Below are 23,237 nucleotides of genomic sequence, written 5' to 3'. Positions count from 1 at the left end.
GTGGTAAAAACAGAGAGACAGACTATTATCTGAATGGTGACAGATTAGGAAAAGGGAAGGTGCAACGAGACCTGGGTGTCATGGTACATCAGTCATTGAAGGTTGGCATGCAGGTACAGCAGGCGGTTAAGAAAGCAAATGGCATGTTGGCCTTCATAGCGAGGGGATTTGAGTACAGGGGCAGGGAGGTGTTGCTACAGTTGTACAGGGCCTTGGTGAGGCCACACCTGGAGTATTGTGTACAGTTTTGGTCTCCTAACTTGAGGAAGGACATACTTGCTGTTGAGGGAGTGCAGCGAAGATTCACCAGACTGATTCCCGGGATGGTGGGACTGACCTATCAAGAAAGACTGAATCAACTGGGCTTGTATTCACTGGAGTTCAGAAGAGTGAGAGGGGACCTCATAGAAACGTTTAAAATTCTGACGGGTTTGGACAGGTTGGATGCAGGAAGAATGTTCCCAATGTTGGGGAAGTCCAGAACCAGGGGTCACAGTCTAAGGATAAGGGGTAAGCCATTTAGGACCGAGATAAGGAGAAACTTCTTCACCCAGAGAGTGGTGAACCTGTGGAATTCTCTACCACAGGAAGTAGTTGAGGCCAATTCACTAAATATATTCAAAAGGGAGTTAGATGAAGTCCTTAGTACTCGGGGGATCAAGGGGTATGGCGTGAAAGCAGGAAGTGGGTACTGAAGTTTCATGTTCAGCCATGAACTCGTTGAATGGCGGTGCAGGCTAGAAGGGCTGAATGGCCTGCTCCTGCACCTATTTTCTATGTTTCTATGTTTCTATCTCACGCAGATGTTTGTGTGTCGTGGTGCTTTCCCAGTTGTTTGAAATATTTTCCCTCAGAGAGAACAGACAAATATTCCTGCTTCCACATTCAAAGGCGGAGGATGTTGATCATTTCCACCTTACATGGTTGGGTTCAGACCTGCACCAGCTGTGTGCAAAGTGAGAATAAAATCAATGAGATGCTGATTTTCTCTGCTGGCCACTGGGTCTTTTGTGCTGGCCCAATAGGGTGAGACTGTGTTGCCCGATAGGCTGAGCCTGGGCTGGCCCAATAGGATGAGCCTGTGCTGCCCGATAGTGTGAGCCTGTGCTGGCCCGATAGTGTAAAACTGTGCTGGCCCGATAGTGTGAGACTGTGCTGGCCCGATAGGGTGCGACTGTGCTGGCCCGATAGTGTGAGCCTGTGCTGGCCCGATAGTGTAAAACTGTGCTGGGCCGATCGGGTGAGACTGTGCCGGCCCGATCGGGTGAGCCTGGGCTGGGCCAATAGGGTGAGACTGTGCTGGCCCGATAGTATGAGACTGTGCTGGCCCGATAGTGCGAGCCTGGATTGGCTTGATAGGGTGAGGCCGGGTTAGCCCAATAGGGTGAGCCTGTGCTGGCTCATTGGGGTGAGCCTGGGCTGGCCTGAGAGGGTGAGGCCGGGGTGTCCCAATAGGGTGTATCAGTGCAGGCCCAATAGGGTGTGATGTCTTCTGCATAGCGTCCACATCTCTGAGCCATACAGAGGGGGTGTATTACACAGTCCTGAAGACCATGTGCTTGCTGAAAGCTTTCAACTCAAATTGCTGGAGAAATACCATCAACGATGTCTTCACAAGATCCTGCAAATCCCCTGGAGGACAGATGCACCAAAGTTAGCGTCCTTGACCAGGCCAATATCCCCAGTATTGAAGCACTGACCACACTCGACCAGTTCCGCTGGGCGGGCCGCATTGTTCACAAGCCTGACAGTAGAATCCCAAAGCAAATGCTCTAGTCGGAACTCCTACATGGCATGCGTTCCTAAGGTGAGCAGAGGAAGCGTTTCAAGGACACCCTCAAAGCCGTCTGATAAAGTGCAACATCCCCATCGGCACCTGGGAGTTCCTGGCCGAAGACTACGCGAAGTGGAGGAAGTGCATCCGGGAGGGCATTGAGCACCTCGAGTCTCATCGCCGAGAGCATGCAGAAATATAGCACAGGCAGGGGGAGGAGCGTGCAGCAAACCAGTCCCACACACCCTTTCCTTCAACCACCGTCCATCCCAACTGGGACAGAGACTGTAATTCCCATATTGGACTGTTCAGTCACCTGAGAACTCACTTTTAGAGTTGGATCAAGACCTCCTCGATTTCGAGCGACTGCCTGTGCTGATGATGAATAGGGTGAGCTTTGGATGGCCCAATAGGGTGAGCATGGGATGGCCCAATAGGGTGAGCCAGGTTTGGACCAATAGGATGAGCCCAGGCCCAGGGTCACCAGACAACAATCAGCACAACAAGGCTCTCTTTCTGGGGTCACTGACCTGGGCACAAACATGTGACAAATCAAACTGACAAACACCCTGAAGCCCCGCCCACACGTTGTCCCTGCACAAAGGAATACACAAGCGCCGTGAGACCCGCCCTGACCAAGATGGCGGCCGCTAAGCCCGCTCCCCGCCCGGGAAACAGTTACCACCAAGAAAGTAATCAAGAAAACATCACCGAAGGGCTGCAAGGAGCGCAGAAGGGGGAAGAAGGAGAGTTACTCCATCTACATCTAAAAAGTTCACCCCGACACTGGCATCTCCTCCAAGGCCATTGACATCATGAACTCGGTTGTGAACGATATTTTGGAGCGCATCGCGGGTTAGGCTTCCCGTCTGGCCCATTACAACAAGCGCCGCACCATCAGCTCCCGGGAGATCCAGACCGCCGTGCGCCTGCTGCTGCCCGGGGAGCTGGCCAAGCACGCCGCGTCGGAAGGGACAAAGGCGGTGACCAAGTCCACCAGCTCCAAGTAAAACTGCGCGATGTCCTGAGAGATCAAACCCAAACACAACGGCTCTTTTAAGAGCCACCCACAATTTCTCTGAAAGAGCTGCACGAACGCATCTCCCTTTAAACTTAAATCACTAATTATTTCCTGAACAATTGTGTGAGAACCTTTGGAGTTCCAGCTGTAGATTTAGTTTTGAATTCTCAGATAAGCAGCTTCACTCTCAGACCTGTTCATATACACCGCCTGTGGAATTAAAAGCATGTTTAGGGGCTGAGACTCAGATTTCAGTCACACATTCTCTCTCGCAAGTACTTATCAAATTTATTTTTCAATTCCTGTTGCGGCAGTTCGTTTATTAACCCGACACTCCCCGCAGTATAACAATCCAGAATGGGAGTTCTGATATAGACCATAACCAGGGCAGTTTGAACACTCTGTCTAATATGTCCTTACTATACAGTATAAATGCACAGGAGGCCCATACTTGAGAGAAGGTCACTCTGTGGCCAGTAACATTTATTAGCCAGCACTGAAGTGATGATAATGGGAGGAGCTTCCCCTTTTATACCTGAAAGTCCAGGTTAGGAGTGTCTCCCACAAATGCACCCCCTTATGGTCAATGTCCTCACGGTGTCCAACTTAGGTCAGTTTATACATGGGTTACAATGACAGTTGAATACATGGCATCACCTCTCCCCAAAGTCTTATTGGGATCATTGATTAAGTCTCTCTGGTGGTTCACGCTGCCTTGTAGAGCGCTTGAGTTGGGGATCCAGTTGTTGGACCTTGGACTGAGTATATGCTGTTTGCCGTGCCTCAGGCCCGTCCGGACTGCACACAGTCACTGGGCTCTCCTCGGCTTGGTTCCGATGTTCGCTCACCTGTGGAGGAGTGAACTCTATATCGTGTTCTTCCTCTGCTTCTTCTATGGGGTTGCTGAATTCCCTTTTTGTTTAATCCACGTGTTTGCGGCAGATTTGTCCATTGGTAAGTTTAACTATCAGAATCCTATTTCCCTCTGTGGGCAATCACAGAGCCTGCAAGTTATTTAAGCCCTGCAGTGTAGTTGAAGACAAAGACAGAGTCAATACATCGTGCCCTCGCATTCCCGTCATGGAAGTCACATTGTGACTGGCGCCTGCTCTCAACAATTTCTTTTATGGTGGGGTGTATAATGGTTAACCTGGTTTAGAGTGTACTTTTCATTAGCAGCTCTGCGGGTGGAACCCCTGTGAGCGAGTGTGGTCGGGCTCTATTGGCCAACAGGAGGCATGATTAGCGGCTTTGGAGGGAACCCTCTTGGATTCTGAGCATCCCCTGTGTGATTATTTGCACTGCTCGTTCCACCTGACCATTTGAGGCCGTTCTGACATGGTTCATACCATTTCCTGCCATGAAGTCCTGGAATTCAATGCTTGTAAAGCACGGGCCATCGTCGCTGACCAAGGCGTCAGGTCGACCATGGGAAGCGAACATTGCACGTTGACTTTCTACCTTGGCGGAGGATGTGCTTGAATTGAGAATGTCACACTCGATCCATTTGAAGTAGGCGTCTACTGCAACCCAAAACATTTTTTCTCATGAAAGGACTTGCGTAGTCCACATGGATACATGACCATGGTTTGGCGGGCCAGGACCAGGGGCTAAGGGGGGACTTCCCTGGGCGCATTGCCCAGTTGGGAACACGTGTTGCATCTGTGAACTCAAAATTCCAGGTCTGCATCTATCCCTGGCCAACAAATGTGAGACCTAGCAATTGCCTTCATCATGACAATGCCCGGGTGTTCATTGTGGAGTTCTCTGTTGAACAGCTCTCTGCCCATCTGGGGCATGACTACACGGTTTCCCCTCAGTAGGCAATCGGCCTGAATCGAGAGTTCATCCTTGCGTCTGTGAAATGGTTTGAATTCCTCAGGGAATGCCCCGTACGTGGCTGCCCAGTCCCCATTTAGGACACATTTATTGACTAAAGAGAGTAGTGGGTCTCTATTTGTCCAGATTTTGATCTGACGGGCTGTCACAGGTGAGCCTTCGCTTTCGAAAACTTCAACAGCCATAACCATCTCAGCAGCATGCTCAGTTCGCCCCTCGGTGGTGGCTAGTGGGAGCCTGCTGAATGCATCGGTGCAGTTTTCAGTGCCCGGTCTGTGCTGAATTGTGTAGTCATCGGCGGCTAACGTGAGTGGCCCGTCTGTATGGGGGCCAATGCATTTGCATTTATGGCCTTGTTGTCAGCCAAAAGGGACGTTCGGGGTTTGTGATCTGTCTCCAGCTCAAACTTCCTGCCAAACAGGTATTGGGTCATTTATTTTACACCATATATCCATTCAAGCGCTTACTTTTCTACCATCCCGTAGCCCCGATCTGCCTGGGAAAGAATTCTGGAGGCATAAGCTACCGGCTATAACTGACCATTGGCATTCATATGCTGCAACACACACCTGACCCCATAGAACGACGCATCGCATGTTAAATCAAGTTTCTTACATGGGTCATATAGCGTTAACATATTGTTGGAGCACAACAAATTTTGTGCTCAATTAGAAGCCCTTTCCTGGCTGTCCCCCCCAGATCCATTCACGACCTTTGTGCAGGAGCACGTGTCGCGGCTCTAACAGCCTGCTCAATTTGGGAAGAAAGTGACCAAAATAATTCAGGAGCCCCAGGAATGAATGCAACTCCGTCGTGTTACGGCGTCTGGATGCTCTCTGGATCGCTTCCGTTTTGGACACAGTAGGTCTGATCCCGACTGCTGCTACCCTCATCCCCAGCAATTCTACTTCTGGAGCTAGGAAGATGCACTTCACCTTTTTCAGTCGCAGACCTACCGGCCATCGCAATCGGGGTAAGTTTGCCGCCTCGCAGGCCAGAAATGATTTATGGTACCTTACAGCAGGATTTTAAAACAGCAAACCTGATGCACTGTCTGTCGGCGGTGACCAGTTTATAAGCAACAATGTCCGAGGGTCATTTCTGATCAGGAAACGAACCGTTTAATTGCAGAGATTCAATGTTAATTCAGATCTGGGATAATTGTGATCCATAGAGCATTAACCTGCCCTTACATTGATACTGTGAGTGGCTCGGAAAGGAGCCTTTGGTTTATAAGCTTAAATCCTGTCCGCTTTACTTGCTCTTGGACACACTGGTGGTTTTCTTGGGCAGCAGCACAACCTGTATATCAGGCAGCATCCCGCCCTGAGCGATGGTCACCTTTCCCAGCAGCTTGTTGAGCTTCTGGTCGTTGCGGATGGCCAGCTGCAGGTGTCTGGGGATGGTTCGGTTCTTCTTGTTGTCGCGGACCGGGTTGCCGGCCAGCGCCAGGATTTCAGCCGGTCAGATACTCGAGCACAGCAGCCATGTAGACCGGCACCGGCACCCACACGCTCAGCGTAGTTCCCCTTCCGCAGGAGCCTGTGAACACGGCCCACAGGGAACTGCAGTCCTACCCGGGAGGAGAGAGACTTTGCCCAGGCCCGAGCTTTACCGCCGGTTTTTCATCTTCGAGACATTCCCACAATCAACACGTTCATGGAAAGAATGAGAAACTCCTCCCACATCTGCCTTATACCTTCTAGAGGAATGCAGCGAGCGAACGAGTGATTGGTCGCTCTGTGGTGAATTTCATTGGTCCTTTCGGATGACCAATCGCAGCCTGTTTAGCCCACCAAAGAAACCTGTGCGGAAATGACTGTTCTCAACAGTCAGTCTTCGAAGGATTTAGAAATTCAAAAATCCCGCCAATAATTGTTAAAATTGCGGATTATGTTAGTAACTTCCCCATTAGCCAAATATTTCCTAACACTTTTTGTTTCCCTTTGTCTTAATCCACATTTCACTTCCAAATTCCAGGCTGTTACAATCAGGATTAAATTCGGGTTCAGTTTCAAACAATATGTAATGGGAGGGAATCCTCCCTACTTATTCCGTAATGGGACACTATCCACTCAATCTTTGTAAAAGTTGGATTTCATAGATTATCGATCGATCCCCCGCACAGGCAGCAGTGAGACCAGAACTGAGAGGTCTTCTGTGAAAAGGGAAGAGGGACAGAATGTTCAAACTGCCCCGGTTCTGGTCTCTGTAAGAACTCCCATTCTGGGTTGTTACACTCGGACTCGAAGGTTAATAAACGGTTTGACTCCTAAGTCGAATTTTCTTTTAAATTGAAAAGGGCGTGAGAGAGAACGAGGTGGCTAAAGTCTGAGTCTCATAGTAAAACAAGTTTCTAATTCTTCGGCAGGCGCTGTAAATAAACAGGTCTGAGAGCAAATGGAAAGGGCGACCAGGGACCGTGTTTGTAGTCAAGGGCGCGAAAAGGAAGAACCGGACAGTAAAATCAGTTATCTGAGAATTTAAAACTAAATCTACAGCTGGAACTGCAAAGGTCCCCACACACTTGTTCAGGAAATAATTACAGTAAATTGAGTCTACAGGGAGATGGGTTTGTGCAGCTCTTTCAGAGAGGTTGTGCATGTGTGCAGGGACAAAGGGTGGGCGGTGCTTCAGGATGTCTGTCAATTTGATTGGTCACATGTTCATGTCCAGCTCAGTGGCCCCTGATAGGGAGCCTTTTTGTCCTGATAGTTGTCTGGTGACCCTGGGCCAGCACGCCTCACCCTATTGGGTCAGACCAGCCCACGCTAACCGTATTGGGCCAACCCAGCCTCACCCTAATGGGCCAACACAGTCTCATCTCCTTGGGTCAGCCCGGGCTCACACTATTGCGCCAGACCGGGCTCACCCTATTGGGTCACCCAGGCACATCCTATTGGGCCAGCCCGGGTTCAAACTATTGGTCCAGCACAAAAGGCCCAGTGATCAGCAGAGAAAATCGGCAGCTCATTTATTTTATTCTCACTTTGCGTACTTACCCAACCATGTAAGCTTGAAAATATGAATACCATCTTCCTTTGAATGTGGAAGGAGAAACATTTTTCAGTTATGTCTGTGGGAAAATATTTCAAACATCAGTGTGACTGTAAAAGCACCGAGACACACATACCCTTTCCGCGTGAGAATGTTCCAGTGCACTGACTGTGGAAAGAGCTTCAACCAGTTACACAGCCTGAAAAACATCGCACCACTCACAGCGGAGAGATGCTACACGTGTTATGTGTGTGGACGAAACTTCAACTGATCGTCCAACCTGGAGAGACACAAGGACACCTGCTCCATGGAGAAATCATGGAAATGTGGAGACTGTGAGAAGTGATTCAGTTCCCCGTCTGATCAAGAAATCCATCATCACAGTCACACTGGGGAGAGACCATTCACCTGCTCTGTGTATGGCCAAGGTTTCACTCAGTCATCTGATCTGCTGAAACTCCAGCGAGTTCACACTGGGGAAGTGTGGGAAGGGATTTACTCAGTCATTTGAATTGCGAGTTCGCAAGTGAATGCAGGGGTTGGGTTCTACTGTTATTACTGCTGTTAATCACATCCTGACTGAATCGTGTTCATTCTGTGAGTTGGGATTTGTTTCTTCTGATGTTAACCACCCATAAAACTGGACTGGAGTTTACTATTTTGATATTTCAAATAACAGTGTGTCGATACTTGATGTCTCCATGATAAGAGGAGACAAATTGATGTCTTGTTATCGACTGCTTCATTTTGCGCCTTTACTCCTTTCTAACTCTAGATTGTATCAGTTCTCAGACCTTTGGTTACTCTCAGGACAAGTCACAGTTCCCCATACCGTCCAGAGTGCCTTGATGTCCAGGGTAGGGGTAGCTTACACGCCCAGGATCACTAAACACAAAATCCAGTCTGTTAATTACTTACAGATACTGGAATTTCCGTGTGTCCACAGCATCTCTCTCACCTTCAATGTGTGAATAGAGTATCACACCTGCAAAGCTGGTTTCAATTTAAATTTGAATCCACTCAGTAATTGTATTTTTTAAAATATCTACAAGTAAACCGATCACATCAACTAATTGTCAAAGGTTTACAGTCAACTAGATGGACAAGTAAAAACATCATGGCCCAATAACACAGCTCGATATTCACAGGAGAAAGTCTGTTATCTAAGTCCTCGAATGTCAGTTGGTGAGATGAGAGACTGAATCTCTTTCCACACTCAGCTGGTAAATGGCCTCTCACTGATGTGTTTCCACCGAACGCATATCTGCATCCATTCCCACAGTCCCCACATTTACAGTGTTTCGTCAGCTGGGCACACGAGTCTCAGAGGTTGACGAATGATTGAAGTTCTATCCACGCACAGAACATGTCTACTGTTTCTCACCGCTGTGATTGGTGTTTTTCCAAAGGCTGATGATAACGTGACCCTAATGAATCTGGTGAATCTCTCAAATCTTGACGTGATGTTTGGTTTGAGTTACCAAGCTGCAGATTCTCCCATTCTAATACCCTGCAAATGTAGGTTACAAAAGTTGTTCATTTAAGTACAGGATATAATTCAGAATAGACAAATCTAGATTCTATAGGACATTCTGTCCCCTCCTGTCCCTCCAAAGATGTAAAAGCCTTATTATAGACACTCTCCCTCCATCCTTACTGTCTAAAATCAACTGCGAGTTACTTTCTCCAGGAAGTGCTGAATCTGGCTTGGTGAATTCCACAGAAATTTGTTAACCTCTGGTGCTTCACCATCAGTCGACTCAGTGAGTGGCAGCAGGATTTCCACTGTGGTCGGCATCAAAGCCGAATCCAATCCTACCCCCAAATGACATCCACAAACCTCCCAATTGATGTCACTGGATCAGTATCAAGAGCAAGGACAGTGGCTAATTTTTACTCATATTTACCCAGTGGTACTGAGGACAATTATAACCCCTGAACTGCTGCCTTGGCTGAGATCAACTAACAGCCCAGACCAAGGACCGAACTTGTGAATTTCCCAGTCAGAAGAATGAGAGGGGACCTCATAGAAACATATAAAATTCTGACGGGGTTAGACAGGTTAGATGCAGGAAGAATGTTCCCAATGTTGGGGAAGTCTAGAACCAGGGGTCACAGTCTAAGGATAAGGGGTAAGCCATTTAGGACCGAGATGCGGAGGAACTTCTTCACCCAGAGAGTGGTGAACCTGTGGAATTCTCTACCACAGAAAGTTGTTGAGGCCAATTCACTAAATATATTCAAAAAGGAGTTAGATGAGGTCCTTACTGCTAGGGGGATCAAGGGGTATGGCGAGAACGCAGGAATGGGGTACTGAAGTTGAATGTTCAGCCATGAACTCATTGAATGGCGGTGCAGGCTAGAAGGGCCGAATGGCCTACACCTGCACCTATTTTCTATGTTTCTATGTTTCTATGTGTTCTAAAATGTGGGGGGTTGACGGAGGTTTGGAAAGAATATTTTGAAACACATTTTACTCCACATTTAAACAAAACCTTCATCACACTGCACAATCATGAAATTTTTCCAAATTAAAAAAGCAAGTCAAATGGATTATAAAAACAATGTGCCATTTTAGAAAGGCTCAAGTCAATCGAATAGACAGCTTTACAATCACAGGACAATACAGAAGGGAGCGAATGTTAATGGGAGCTCGGTTAGTGAAGTCCGCCGACACACTGAGATAAACTGGACTGTTCCTTTAAGTATAAATCGGCAGAGAAAAGAGAGTCCCTGTCCCTTTAAATAGCTGCCCCATTCCCCCGGGCAGTGGGAGGAGCAACGGCGCGCAACCTCTTGAGGTACTGACACAGCAACCATCGCCGGATTGGTTCCCGCAAGTTCCTAAAGTCCTAAGAAATAAATTGCATCAGGTTAAGTAGGACAACTGAAAAGACTGCACATAGAGTCGGTGCTATGTGTGTGTGTGTGTGTACACAAAACAAATCATTCTTAATCTTTGGGAGAGATAAGCTACTTTCTGCACCAGTTATTATCCAGCATTTTATTTCCTATTAATTACAATGTAATTGCAGAGTGTTTAATTCATTTACCATTTATTGATGACCCATTGTCTTGTGTGCTATTGTTTAGAAAGTGGGAAGGGAATTAAATCTTTGCTCTGGGATTTGGACGCTGTGGGAACATCGGCGCAAAATCACACGTTTAAATACGGAATGTGTGTCTGTTTTCTCACATGTCGACCGGCTGTGAGATATGGAACTTTGAGTAAAAAATGGCTGTGCTCGTCCGCGAACCTCTCACATATCAAATGTGCTCATTTCTAAGCAAGAATCATGCCCCTGGACCAAAGAGCCGCCGACAGTAAAAAGTGTAGCTCTAAGATTCTGACGGTAGTGAGAAAAGATATTAGGCCCATCGTGCTTGTGCTGTCCCTCAGAGAACTATCTAATTAGTCCCCCTCTCTACAGTCCTACATATGTTATCCTTTTGACGAATATATTATTAATTTGAGACATGATATGAGCAAAGTACAGCATCCTTGCATGTAAAAGGGGAATTTGGTGATGAGGTTAAATGTGAATGACAAACCGACCAGCTAGGTCAAAGCTGTAAGACAACGACGAAGAGAAATCGTACCCATGCGTGCAAAGCACAATAGATTAGCAGTCCATCGCCTTAATCTCTCGGCCACCTCGTCTCTGCTTTAACAATCGTCAGCCATTCAATCTCCTGCTTTTTGTATCCAAACAGAAATAATGTGCCAGGAAGTCCACTTCACAGCTTGCTCTGCCCGTGCATGCAGATCGACAATGATGAAAACTTGCCATGAGATTCATTAAGCAAACAGCCTTCCTTTCCTTCAGGTGAGTGAGTGGAAGAGATGATTGGTTTCTCGGCAGAATCACAACAAAGAATATAAAATTTCACGTAGCGAACTAAGTTGACCGCGGCATAAAATCACAAGTTTTAACGTGAAATATGTCTGTTTTCTCACATGTCGAGCGCTGTTAGAAGCGTAAATTTGCGTAAAACATGACGGGGCTCGTCCGGGATTTGGCCCGTGACCTCTCGCCATTCAAATGTGATCATTCCGAAGCGAGAATCATAACCGTGGACCAACGAGCCGCCGATAGTGAAAAGCGAAGCTCTCAGATTCTGACGGTAGTGAGAAAAGATATTCGGCCCATCGTGCTTTTGCTGTCCATCAGGGAGCATTCTAATTAGTCCCCCTCGCCATAGTTCTGCAACTGTTCTCCTTTTGACGAATATATTATTAATTTGAGACATGACATGAGGAAAGTACAGCATCCCTGTAAGTAAAAGGGGAATTTGGCGATGAGGTAGAATGTGAATGTCAAAACGTGGTCAAGCTGTAAGCCAACGACGACGAGAATGGGATTCGGACCCTAGCGTGCAGAGCACAATGGATTAACAGTCCATCGCCTTAACCTCTCGGCCACCTCGTCGCTGTTTTAACACATCGTCAGCCGTTCAATCTCCTGCTTTTTGTATCCAATCAGAAATAATGTGCAAGAAAGTCCACTTCAGAGCTTGCTCTGCCCGTGCATGCAGATCGACAATGATGAAAACTTGCCATGAGATTCTTTAAGCAAACAGCCTTCCATTACTTCAGGTGAGTGACTGGAAGAGATGGTTGGTTTCTCGGCAGAATCACAACAAAGAATATAAAATTTCACGTAGCGAGCTAAGTTGACGTGCAAACTTCTGATAAATTTGCGGTTGTAATCGAAGTCAGACGCCTTATCCATTAGGCCACACAGCCTCTACCAGCACCGGCTCTTGTGTTGTTCTGTATATTGCGAGCAAATTCCGTGCAACTGCATTATCAAGGAGTGGATTTAGGAAAAGATGAGCATATTTCGAGTGAATGAATAGATGCACTGCGATCTGGGTGCGCACCGGCGCAGGCAAGCCCAATATAAATTGGGACACACAGTTTAACAATTCGGTCATTTCAGCTGAAATCATACTCCTTCTCAAACAATACAGGATGACCCGGGTTTATGAGAAAATCCGTTTTATGAACCGGAACTGACAACCAGCCCATTTAAACAGACACAGAATGGTCCGGGACTGCAAGGACATCCCTTTTACCCAGATGCAGAATAACCCTTGACTGACAGCAGTTCCCTTTTAAAAGAATAAAGTGAGATTTCGATCATCCCTGAAGGCAATTGTGCAATGGGGCTCAGGACCACGCGGGGCAGAGAATGTTATTGAAGCCACAGGTGATAGACAGGCAGGAAGGAGGGAGGGACGTAAAACCAGCCCAGTCTGAAATATATAAATATTTAATATTTTAAGAAACTAAATGCATTTAAATTGTATTTAAAAAAAATTGAATTTGAGTTGTTTTAAATAAATAAATAATTGATTCATAATCTATGTATTTTTTGATTGAACGAAGGCTGTGTGACGAGAATAATTCCATTGGAAATGAGGGGTGCAGTCAATAAATACCCAAACACAGTAAGCCCATGGTGGAAGACAAGCCATGGGGGAATAAGTGGGCTGCAAGGGCGATCTTTTAAAGTCGCGTGTGTGTTTCTGCTGGATCTGACAGCAGCTGCTTGTGCTGGGAAAGAGGTCAAATGTAATAGAGCCCAGCGCAGGCAGAACAGAAACAGCATATTTATTTTGGAAGTTAAAAATTTGGGATTATATATAAATACACACATATATATATACATATATAAACAAAGTCAGTCATGTCTTGTCTTGGTTTAATTTGATTTGAATTTGAAAATAAGGATGGAGGATGTCATCATGTCACACAGCCGACACGCAAGCCCTGCCTAAAATCGCTATATTTCTAACTTGTGTATTTTCCCTTCTTTCAGATGTGGAATAGCAAAATCCCACAGCAGATTCTTCTACCGTCAGAGAGTCCACGAAGGAGTGTTCTATCAAATCAGTACGGTTTCAAGTTGCATGTAATGCATTTTTCTCACATGACAGTAAGATCGCACAGCACGTTTGCACACACTTTTGCTTAGACAAACAGACAAACAAACTAAAATTCCTTAACCTCCAATGGCAGGTTTTTAAATTTGAAATGGAAATCCGGGACAGACAGCACATCCCTTTTAAACAGACACAGACTGATGAGGGTCTGATAGCACACCATTTTAAACAGACAGAGAATGATCCAGGACAGACAGCACATCCCCTTAAAAGGGACACGGAAATAGAATGAATAAAAACAGATAAATATGTAAAACTCGGCAGGTCGTGCAGATATTGTGGAGGCAGAATCCGTTTTCACGTAAAGTCGGATAATCATTCCGATATTTTAGGAAAAAGTTAAAGATTACAGATGTTTTCAACAAAAATAGCGCCTGGAAAAAATACGCAGCGAGAAAGGTCAAATGGGAACGTCTGTGATACAGTGGAATGCGGGAGTGATTAAATAATAAATGGCACAATGGAGAAAAGCAAAGTGGGTGGTAATCGGGCAATAACGTAACAAAGGATGGTCCAGAGGAGGTGTTAGTGGGAACAGCAGAACCATTACCAGACAATGGGAGCGGTGCTTATCATCCGATACGTTGAACATAATGTTGAGGTCAGAAGACGAGAACATGCCTACAATATAGGGTGTCACCGCCTTTTAAACAGACCAGGCAGCTTTGCCAGCCCGGATTGATTTCCTGTCCGCTTTAAATTCGGCAGCCAAGGGACGAATTCAAAAGGCAGCGTCTCTCATCTTTTCAGCTCGAGAGAAACAGGACGCACTCATATTCAGGGCAGAGGTGGAGATTGACGCTGAATGTATGCTTATCCCAATTGAGGTGAACATATGCGTTCAGACAGGAAGATGTACTGATCAAGTGTTTGCCGGAACCTAACAAGGGTTTAGGTTACCCAACGAGTCACTAAGCCGAGTACCTCTGAGATATTTTAACTTTACTCAGTTTGGCCGGTTTCACATTGCTCTGGGATTTGGAAGCTCATGGAACATCGGCGTAAAATCACACGTTTTAACGTGAAATACGTCTGTTTTCTTACATGTCGAGCGGCCGTTAGAAGCGGAAATTTGAGTAAAACATGACGGGGCTCGTCCGGGATTTGGCCCGTGACCTCTCGCATTTCAAATGTGATCATTCCGAAGCGAGAATCATAACGGTGGAACAACGAGCCGCCGACAGTGAAAAGCGCAGCACTCAGATTCTGACGGTGGTGAGAAATGATATTATGGCCCATCGTGCATGTGCTGTCTCTCAGCTACCTATCTAATTCGTGCCCCTCGCCATTGTTCTGCAACTGTTCTCCTTTTGACGAATATATTATTAATTTGAGACATGACATGAGGAAAGTACAGCATCCCTGTAAGTAAAAGGGGAATTTCGCGATGAGGTTAAATGTGAATGTCAAAACGTGGTCAAGCTGTAAGCCAACGACGACGAGGATGGCATTCGAACCCATGCGTGCAGAGCACAATGGATTAGCAGTCCATCGCCTTAACCACTCGGCCCATTCATCTCTGCTTTAACGCATCGTCAGAAATTCAATCTCCTGCTTTTTGTATCCAATCAGAAATAATGTGCAAGAAAGTCCACTTCACAGCTTGCTCTGCCCGTGCATGCAGATCGACAATGATGAAAATTTGCCATGAGATTCTTGAAGCAAACAGCCTTCCATTACTTCAGGTGAGTGACTGGAAGAGATGGTTGGTTTCGCGGCAGAATCACAACAAAGAAGATAAAATTTCACGTAGCGAGCTCGAACCTGCAATTTTCTGATAAATTTGCGTTTATAATCGAAGTCAGACGCCTTATCCATTAGGCCACACGGCCTCTGCCAGCACCAACTCGTGTGTTGTTGTGTATATTGCGAGCAAATTCAGGGCAACAGCAATATCAAGGAGTGAATTTACGTAAAGAGGAGCATATTTCGAGTGAATGTACAGATGCACTGCGATCTGGGTGCGCACCGGCGCAGGCAAGCCCAATGTAAATTGGAACAAACAGTTTAACAATTCGGTCATTGCAGCTGAAATTATACCCATTCTCAAACAATACAGGATGACCCGGGTTTATGAGAAAATCCGTTTTAAAGGGAAAGATTATGAACCGGAACTGACAACCAGCCCATTTAAACAGACACAGAATGATCCGGGACTGCAAGGACATCCCTTTTACCCAGATGCAGAATAACCCTTGACTGACAGCAGTTCCCTTTTAAAAGAATAATGTGAGATTTCGATAATCCCTGAAGGCAATTGTGCAGTGGGGCTCAGGACCACGCGGGGCAGAGACTGTTATTGAAGCCACAGGTGATAAACAGGCAGGAAGGAGGGAGGGACGTAAAACCAGCCCAGTCTGAAATATATAAATATTTACATTTTAAGAAAATAAATGCATTTAAATTGTTTTTTAAAAAAATTGAATTTGAGTTGTTTTAAATAAATAAATAATTGATTCATAATCTATGTATTTTTTGATTGAACGAAGGCTGTGTGACTAGAATAATTCCATTGGAAATGAGGGGTGCAGTCAATTAATACCCAAACACAGTAAGCCCATGGTGGAAGACAAGCCATGAGGGAAGATGTGGGCTACAAGGGCGATCTTTTAAAGTCGCGTGTGTATTTCTGTTGGATCTGACAGCAGTTGCTTGTGCTGTGAAAGAGGTCAAATGTAATAGAGCCCAGCGCAGGCAGTAAAAAAAAAGCATAATATTTTGGAAGCTAAAAATTTAGGATTATATATCAATATACACATGTATATATATAAATGTGTAAACAAGGTCAGTCAATTAGTCATGTCTTGTCTTGGTGTGATTTGATTTGAATTTGAAAATAATGATGGAGGATGTCATCATATCACACAGCCCACACGCAAGCCATGCCTAAAATCGCTATATTTCAAACTTGTATATTTTCCCTTCTTTCAGATGTGGAATAGCAAAATCCCACAGCAGATTCTTCTACCGTCAGAGAGTCCACGAAAAAGTGTTCAATCAAATCAGTACGGTTTCAAGTCGCATGTAATGCATTTTTCTCAAATGACAGTAAGATCGCACAGCACGTTTGCACACACACTGGCTTACACAAACAGACAAACAAACCAAAATTCCTTAACCTCCAAAGGCAGGTTTTTAAATTTGAAATTGGAAATCCGGGACAGACAGCACATCCCTTTTTAACAGACACAGACTGATGAGGGTCTGATAGCACACCATTTTAAAGAGACAGAGAATGATCTCGGACAGACAGCACATCCCCTTAAAAGAGACACGGAAATAGAATGAATAAAAACAGATAAAAATATAAAACTCGGCAGGTCGTGCAGATATTGTGGAGGAAGAATCCGTTTTCACGTAAAGTCGGATAATCATTCCGATATTTCAGGAAAAAGTTAAAGATTACAGATGTTTTCAACAAAAATAGCGCCTGGAAAAAATACGCAGCGAGAACGGTCAAATGGGAACGTCTGTGATACAGTAAAACGCGGGAGTGATTAAATAATAAATGGCACAATGGAGAAAGGCAAAGTGGGTGGTAATCGGGCAATAACGTAACAAAGGATGGTCCAGAGGAGGTGTTAGTGGGAACAGCAGAACCATTACCAGACAATGGGAGCGGTGCTTATCAGCCGTTACGTTGAACATAATGTTGAGGTCAGAAGGCGAGAACATGCCTACAATATAGGCTGTCACCGCCTTTTAATCAGACCAGGCAGCTTTGCCAGCCCGGATTGATTTCCTGTCCGCTTTGAATTCGGCAGCCAAGGGACGAATTCAAAAGGCAGCGTCTCTCATCTTTTCAGCTCGAGAGAAACAGGACACACTCATATTCAGGGCAGAGGTGGAGATTGAAGCTGAATGTATACTTATCCCAATTGAGGTGAACTTATGCGTTCAGACAGGAAGATGTACTGATCAAGTGTTGGCCGGAACCTAACAAGGGTTTCGGGTACCCAACGAGTCACAGAGCCGAGTACCTCTGAGATATTTTAACTTTACTCAGTTTGGCCAGTTTCACATTGCTCTGGGATTTGGAAGCTCATGGAACATCGGCGTTAAATCACACGTTTTAACGTGAAATATGTGTGTTTTCTTACATGTCGAGCGGCTGTTAGAAGCGGAAATTTGAGTAAAACATGCCGGGGCTCGTCCGGGATTTGGCCCGTGAACTCTCGCATTTCAAATGTGATCATTCCGAAGCGAGAATCATAACCGTGGAACAACGAGCCGCCGACAGTGAAAAGCGCAGCTCTCAGATTCTGACGGTGGTGAGAAAAGATATTATGGCACATCGTGCATGTGCTGTCTCTCAGATACCTATCTAATTAGTCCCCCTCGCCATTGTTCTGCAACTGTTCTCCTTTTGACGAATATATTATTAATTTCAGACATGACATGAGGAAAGTACAGCATCCCTGCAAGTCAAAGTGGAATTTGGCGATGAGGTTAAATGTGAATGTCAAAACGTGGTCAAGCTCTAAGCCAACGACGACGAGGATGGGATTCGAACCCATGCGTGCAGAGCACAATAGATTAACAATCCATCGCCTTAAACCCTCGGCCACCTCATTTCTGCTTTAACACTCGTCAGCCATTCAATCTCCAGATTTTTGTATCCAAACAGAAATAATGTGCAAGAAAGTCCACTTCACAGCTTGCTCTGCCCGTGCATGCAGATCGACAATGATGAAAACTTGCCATGAGATTCTTTAAGCAAACAGCCTTCCTTTCCTTCAGGTGAGTCAGTGGAAGAGATGATTGGTTTCTCGGCAGAATCACAACAAAGAATATAATTTCACATAGCGAGCTAAGTTGACCGCGGCGTAAAATCACAAGTTTTAACGTGAAATATGTCTGTTTTCTCACATGTCGAGCGCGGTTAGAAGCGCAAATTTGAGTAAAACATGACGGGGCTCGTCCGGGATTTGGCCCATGACCTCTCGCATTTCAAATGTGATCATTCCGAAGCGAGAATCATAACCGTGGACCAACGAGCCGCCGATAGTGAAAAGCAAAGCTCTCAGATTCTGACGGTAGTGAGAAAAGATATTCGGCCCATCGTGCTTTTGCTGTCCATCAGGGACCATTCTAATTAGTCCCCCTCGCCATAGTTCTGCAACTGTTCTCCTTTTGACGAATATATATATTAATTTGAGACATGACATGAGGAAAGTGCAGCATCCCTGTAAGTAAAAGGGGAATTTGGCGATGAGGTTAAATGTGAATGTCAAAACGTGGTCAAGCTGTAAGCAAACGACGACGAGAATGGGATTCGAACCCTAGCGTGCAGAGCACAATGGATTAACAGTCCATCGCCTTAACCTCTCGACCACCTCGTCCCTGTTTTAACACATCATCAGCCATTCAATCTCCTGCTTTTTGTATCCAATCAGAAATAATGTGCAAGAAAGTCCACTTCAGAGCTTGCGATGCCCGTGCATGCAGATCGACAATGATGAAAACTTGCCATGAGATTCTTCAAGCAAACAGCCTTCCATTGCTTCAGGTGAGTGACTGGAAGAGATGGTTGGTTTCTCGGCAGAATCACAACAAAGAATAAAAAATTTCACGTAGCGAGCTAAGTTGACCGGGACAGGACTCGAACCTGCAAACTTCTGATAAATTTGCGGTTGTAATCGAAGTCAGACGCCTTATCCATTAGGCCACACAGTCTCTACCAGCACCGGTGCTTGTGTTGTTCTGTATATTGCGAGCAAATTCGGTGCAACTGCAATATCAAGGAGTGGATTTAGGAAAAGATGAGCATATTTCGAGTGAATGAACAGATGCACTGCGATCTGGGTGCGCACCGGCGCAGGCAAGCCCAATGTAAATTGGGACACACAGTTTAGCAATTCGGTCATTGCAGCTGAAATCATACTCCTTCTCAAACAATACAGGATAACCAGGGTTTATGAGAAAATCCGTTTTAAAGGGAAAGATTATGAACCGGAACTGACAACCAGCCCATTTAAACAGACACAGAATGATCCGGGACTGCAAGGACATCCTTTTTACCCAGATGCAGAATAACCCTTGACTGACAGCAGTTCCCTTTTAAAAGAATAAAGTGAGATTTCGATCATCCCTGAAGGCAATTGTTAGTGTGAATCAGGACCACGCGGGGCAGAGAATGTTATTGAAGCCACAGGTGATAGACAGGCAGGAAGGAGGAAGGGACGTAAAACCAGCCCAGTCTGAAATATATAAATATATAATATTTTAACAAAATAAATGCGTTTAAATTGTATTTAAAAAAAATTGAATTTGAGTTGTTTTAAATAAATAAATAATTAATTCATAATCTATGTATTTTTTGATTGAACGAAGGCTGTGTGACGAGAATAATTCCATTGGAAATGAGGGGTGCAGTCAATAAATACCCAAACACAGTAAGCCCATGGTGGAAGACAAGCCATGGGGGAAGATGTGGGCTGCAAGGGCGATCATTTAAAGTCGCGTGTGTCTTTCTGCTGGATCTGACAGCAGCTGCTTGTGCTGTGAAAGAGGTCAAATGTAATAGAGCCCAGCGCAGGCAGAACAGAAACAGCATATTTATTTTGGAAGTTAAAAATTTGGGATTATATATAAATACACACACATATATATATACATGTATAAACAAAGTCAGTCATGTCTTGTCTTGGTTTAATTTGATTTGAATTTGAAAATAAGGATGGAGGATGTCATCATGTCACAAAGCCCACACGCAAGCCCTGCCTAAAATCGCTAGATTTCTTACTTGTGTATTTTCCCTTCTTTGAGATGTGGAATAGCAAAGTCCCACAGCAGATTCTTCTACCGTCAGAGAGTCCACGAAGGATTGTTCAATCAAATCAGTACGGTTTCAAGTTGCATGTAATGAATTTTTCTCACATGACAGTAAGATCGCACAGCACGTTTGCACACACTCTAGCTTACACAAACAGACAAACAAACTAAAATTCCTTAACCTCCAAAGGCAGGTTTTTAAATTTGAAATTGGAAATCCGGGACAAACAGCACATCCCTTTTTAACAGACACAGACTGATGAGGGTCTGATAGCACACCATTTTAAAGAGACAGAGAATGATCTCGGACAGACAGCACATCCCCTTAAAAGAGACACGGAAATAGAATGAATAAAAAGAGATAAATATGTAAAACTCGGCAGGTCGTGCAGATATTGTGGAGGAAGAATCCGTTTTCACGTAAAGTCGGATAATCATTCCGATATTTTAGGAAAAAGTTAAAGATTACAGATGTTTTCAACAAAATTAGCGCCTGGAAAAAATACGCAGCGAGAACGGTCAAATGGGAACGTCTGTGATACAGTGGAACGCGGGAGTGATTAAATAATAAATGGCACAATGGAGAAAGGCAAAGTGGGTGGTAATCGGGCAATAACGTAACAAAGGATTTTCCAGAGGAGGTGTTCGTGGGAACAGCAGAACCATTACCAGACAATGGGAGCGGTGCTTATCAGCCGTTACGTTGAACATAATGTTGAGGTCAGAAGGCGAGAACATGCCTACAATATAGGGTGTCACCGCCTTTTAATCAGACCAGGCAGCTTTGCCAGCCCGGATTGATTTCCTGTCCGCTTTGAATTCGGCAGCCAAGGGACGAATTCAAAAGGCAGCGTCTCTAATCTTTTCAGCTCGAGAGAAACAGGACGCACTCATATTCAGGGCAGAGGTGGAGATTGAAGCTGAATGTATACTTATCCCAATTGAGGTGAACTTATGCGTTCAGACAGGAAGATGTACTGATCAAGTGTTGGCCGGAACCTAACAAGGGTTTCGGATACCCAACGAGTCACAGAGCCGAGTACCTCTGAGATATTTTAACTTTACTCAGTTTGGCCGTTTTCACATTGCTCTGGGATTTGGAAGCTCATGGAACATCGGCGTAAAATCACACGTTTTAACGTGAAATATGTGTGTTTTCTTACATGTCGAGCGGCTGTTAGAAGCGGAAATTTGAGTAAAACATGACGGGGCTCGTCCGAGATTTGGCCCGTGAACTCTCGCATTTCAAATGTGATCATTCCGAAGCGAGAATCATAACCGTGGAACAACGAGCCGCCGACAGTGAAAAGCGCAGCTCTCAGATTCTGACGGTGGTGAGAAATGATATTATGGCCCATCGTGCATGTGCTGTCTCTCAGATACCTATCTAATTAGTCCCCCTCGCCATTGTTCTGCAACTGTTCTCCTTTTGACGAATATATTATTAATTTCAGACATGACATGAGGAAAGTGCAGCATCCCTGCAAATCAAAGTGGAATTTGGCGATGAGGTTAAATGTGAATGTCAAAACGTGGTCAAGCTCTCAGCCAACGACGACGAGGATGGGATTCGAACCCATGCGTGCAGAGCACAATAGATTAACAATCCACCGCCTTAAAACCTCGGCCACCTCGTTTCTGCTTTAACACTCGTCAGCCATTCAATCTCCTGATTTTTGTATCCAAACATAAATAATGTGCAAGAAAGTCCACTTCACAGCTTGCTCTGCCCGTGCATGCAGATCGACAATGATGAAAACTTGCCATGAGATTCTTTAAGCAAACAGCCTTCCTTTCCTTCAGGTGAGTCAGTGGAAGTGATGATTGGTTTCTCGGCAGAATCACAACAAAGAATATAAAATTTGACATAGCGAGCTAAGTTGACCGCGGCGTAAAATCACAAGTTTTAACGTGAAATATGTCTGTTTTCTCACATGTCGAGCGCGGTTAGAAGCGGAAATTTGAGTAAAACATGACGGGGCTCGTCCGGGATTTGGCCCGTGACCTCTCGCATTTCAAATGTGATCATTCCGAAGCGAGAATCATAACCGTGGACCAACGAGCCGCCGATAGTGAAAGCGAAGCTCTCAGATTCTGACGGTAGTGAGAAAAGATATTCGGCCCATCGTGCTTTTGCTGTCCATCAGGGAGCATTCTAATTAGTCCCCCTCGCCATAGTTCTGCAACTGTTCTCCTTTTGACAAATATATTATTAATCTGAGACATGACATGAGGAAAGTGCAGCATCCCTGTAAGTAAAAGGGGAATTTGGCGATGAGGTTAAATGTGAATGTCAAAACGTGGTCAAGCTGTAAGCAAACGACGGCGAGAATGGGATTCGAACCCTAGCGTGCAGAGCACAATGGATTAACAGTCCATCGCCTTAACCTCTCGACCACCTCGTCTCTGTTTTAACACATCGTCAGCCATTCAATCTCCTGCTTTTTGTATCCAATCAGAAATAATGTGCAAGAAAGACCACTTCAGAGCTTGCTGTGCCCGTGCATGCAGATCGACAATGATGAAAACTTGCCATGAGATTCTTCAAGCAAACAGCCTTCCATTGCTTCAGGTGAGTGACTGGAAGAGATGGTTGGTTTCTCGGCAGAATCACAACAAAGAATAAAAAATTTCACGTAGCGAGCTAAGTTGACCGGGACAGGACTCGAACCTGCAAACTTCTGATAAATTTGCGGTTGTAATCGAAGTCAGACGCCTTATCCATTAGGCCACACAGTCGCTACCAGCACCGGCGCTTGTGTTGTTCTGTATATTGCGAGCAAATTCGGTGCAACTGCAATATCAAGGAGTGGATTTAGGAAAAGATGAGCATATTTCGAGTGAATGAACAGATGCACTGCGATCTGGGTGCGCACCGGCGCA

General features: G+C 45.3%; 4 non-coding genes across 4 annotated transcripts; all 4 read right to left on the bottom strand.

Annotated features, from left to right (window-relative positions):
* Positions 1-11,979: 11,979 nt before the first annotated feature.
* On the bottom strand, positions 11,980-12,061 carry trnan-guu (transfer RNA asparagine (anticodon GUU)). Its single transcript has one exon. It is a non-coding gene; the product is annotated as a tRNA-Asn (tRNA).
* A 6,011-nt stretch (positions 12,062-18,072) lies between these two features.
* Positions 18,073-18,154, bottom strand: trnan-guu (transfer RNA asparagine (anticodon GUU)). Its single transcript has one exon. It is a non-coding gene; the product is annotated as a tRNA-Asn (tRNA).
* Positions 18,155-18,840: 686 nt separating this feature from the next.
* trnan-guu (transfer RNA asparagine (anticodon GUU)) lies at positions 18,841-18,922 on the bottom strand. Its single transcript has one exon. It is a non-coding gene; the product is annotated as a tRNA-Asn (tRNA).
* Positions 18,923-21,909: 2,987 nt separating this feature from the next.
* trnan-guu (transfer RNA asparagine (anticodon GUU)) lies at positions 21,910-21,991 on the bottom strand. Its single transcript has one exon. It is a non-coding gene; the product is annotated as a tRNA-Asn (tRNA).
* Positions 21,992-23,237: the final 1,246 nt, after the last annotated feature.

This window comes from Pristiophorus japonicus, unplaced genomic scaffold (genome assembly GCF_044704955.1).
Source record: "Pristiophorus japonicus isolate sPriJap1 unplaced genomic scaffold, sPriJap1.hap1 HAP1_SCAFFOLD_42, whole genome shotgun sequence".
Taxonomy (NCBI): domain Eukaryota; kingdom Metazoa; phylum Chordata; class Chondrichthyes; family Pristiophoridae; genus Pristiophorus; species Pristiophorus japonicus.
The sequence above is the reverse complement of the archived record's forward strand: the minus strand, read 5'-3'. Positions and strand labels throughout refer to the sequence as shown.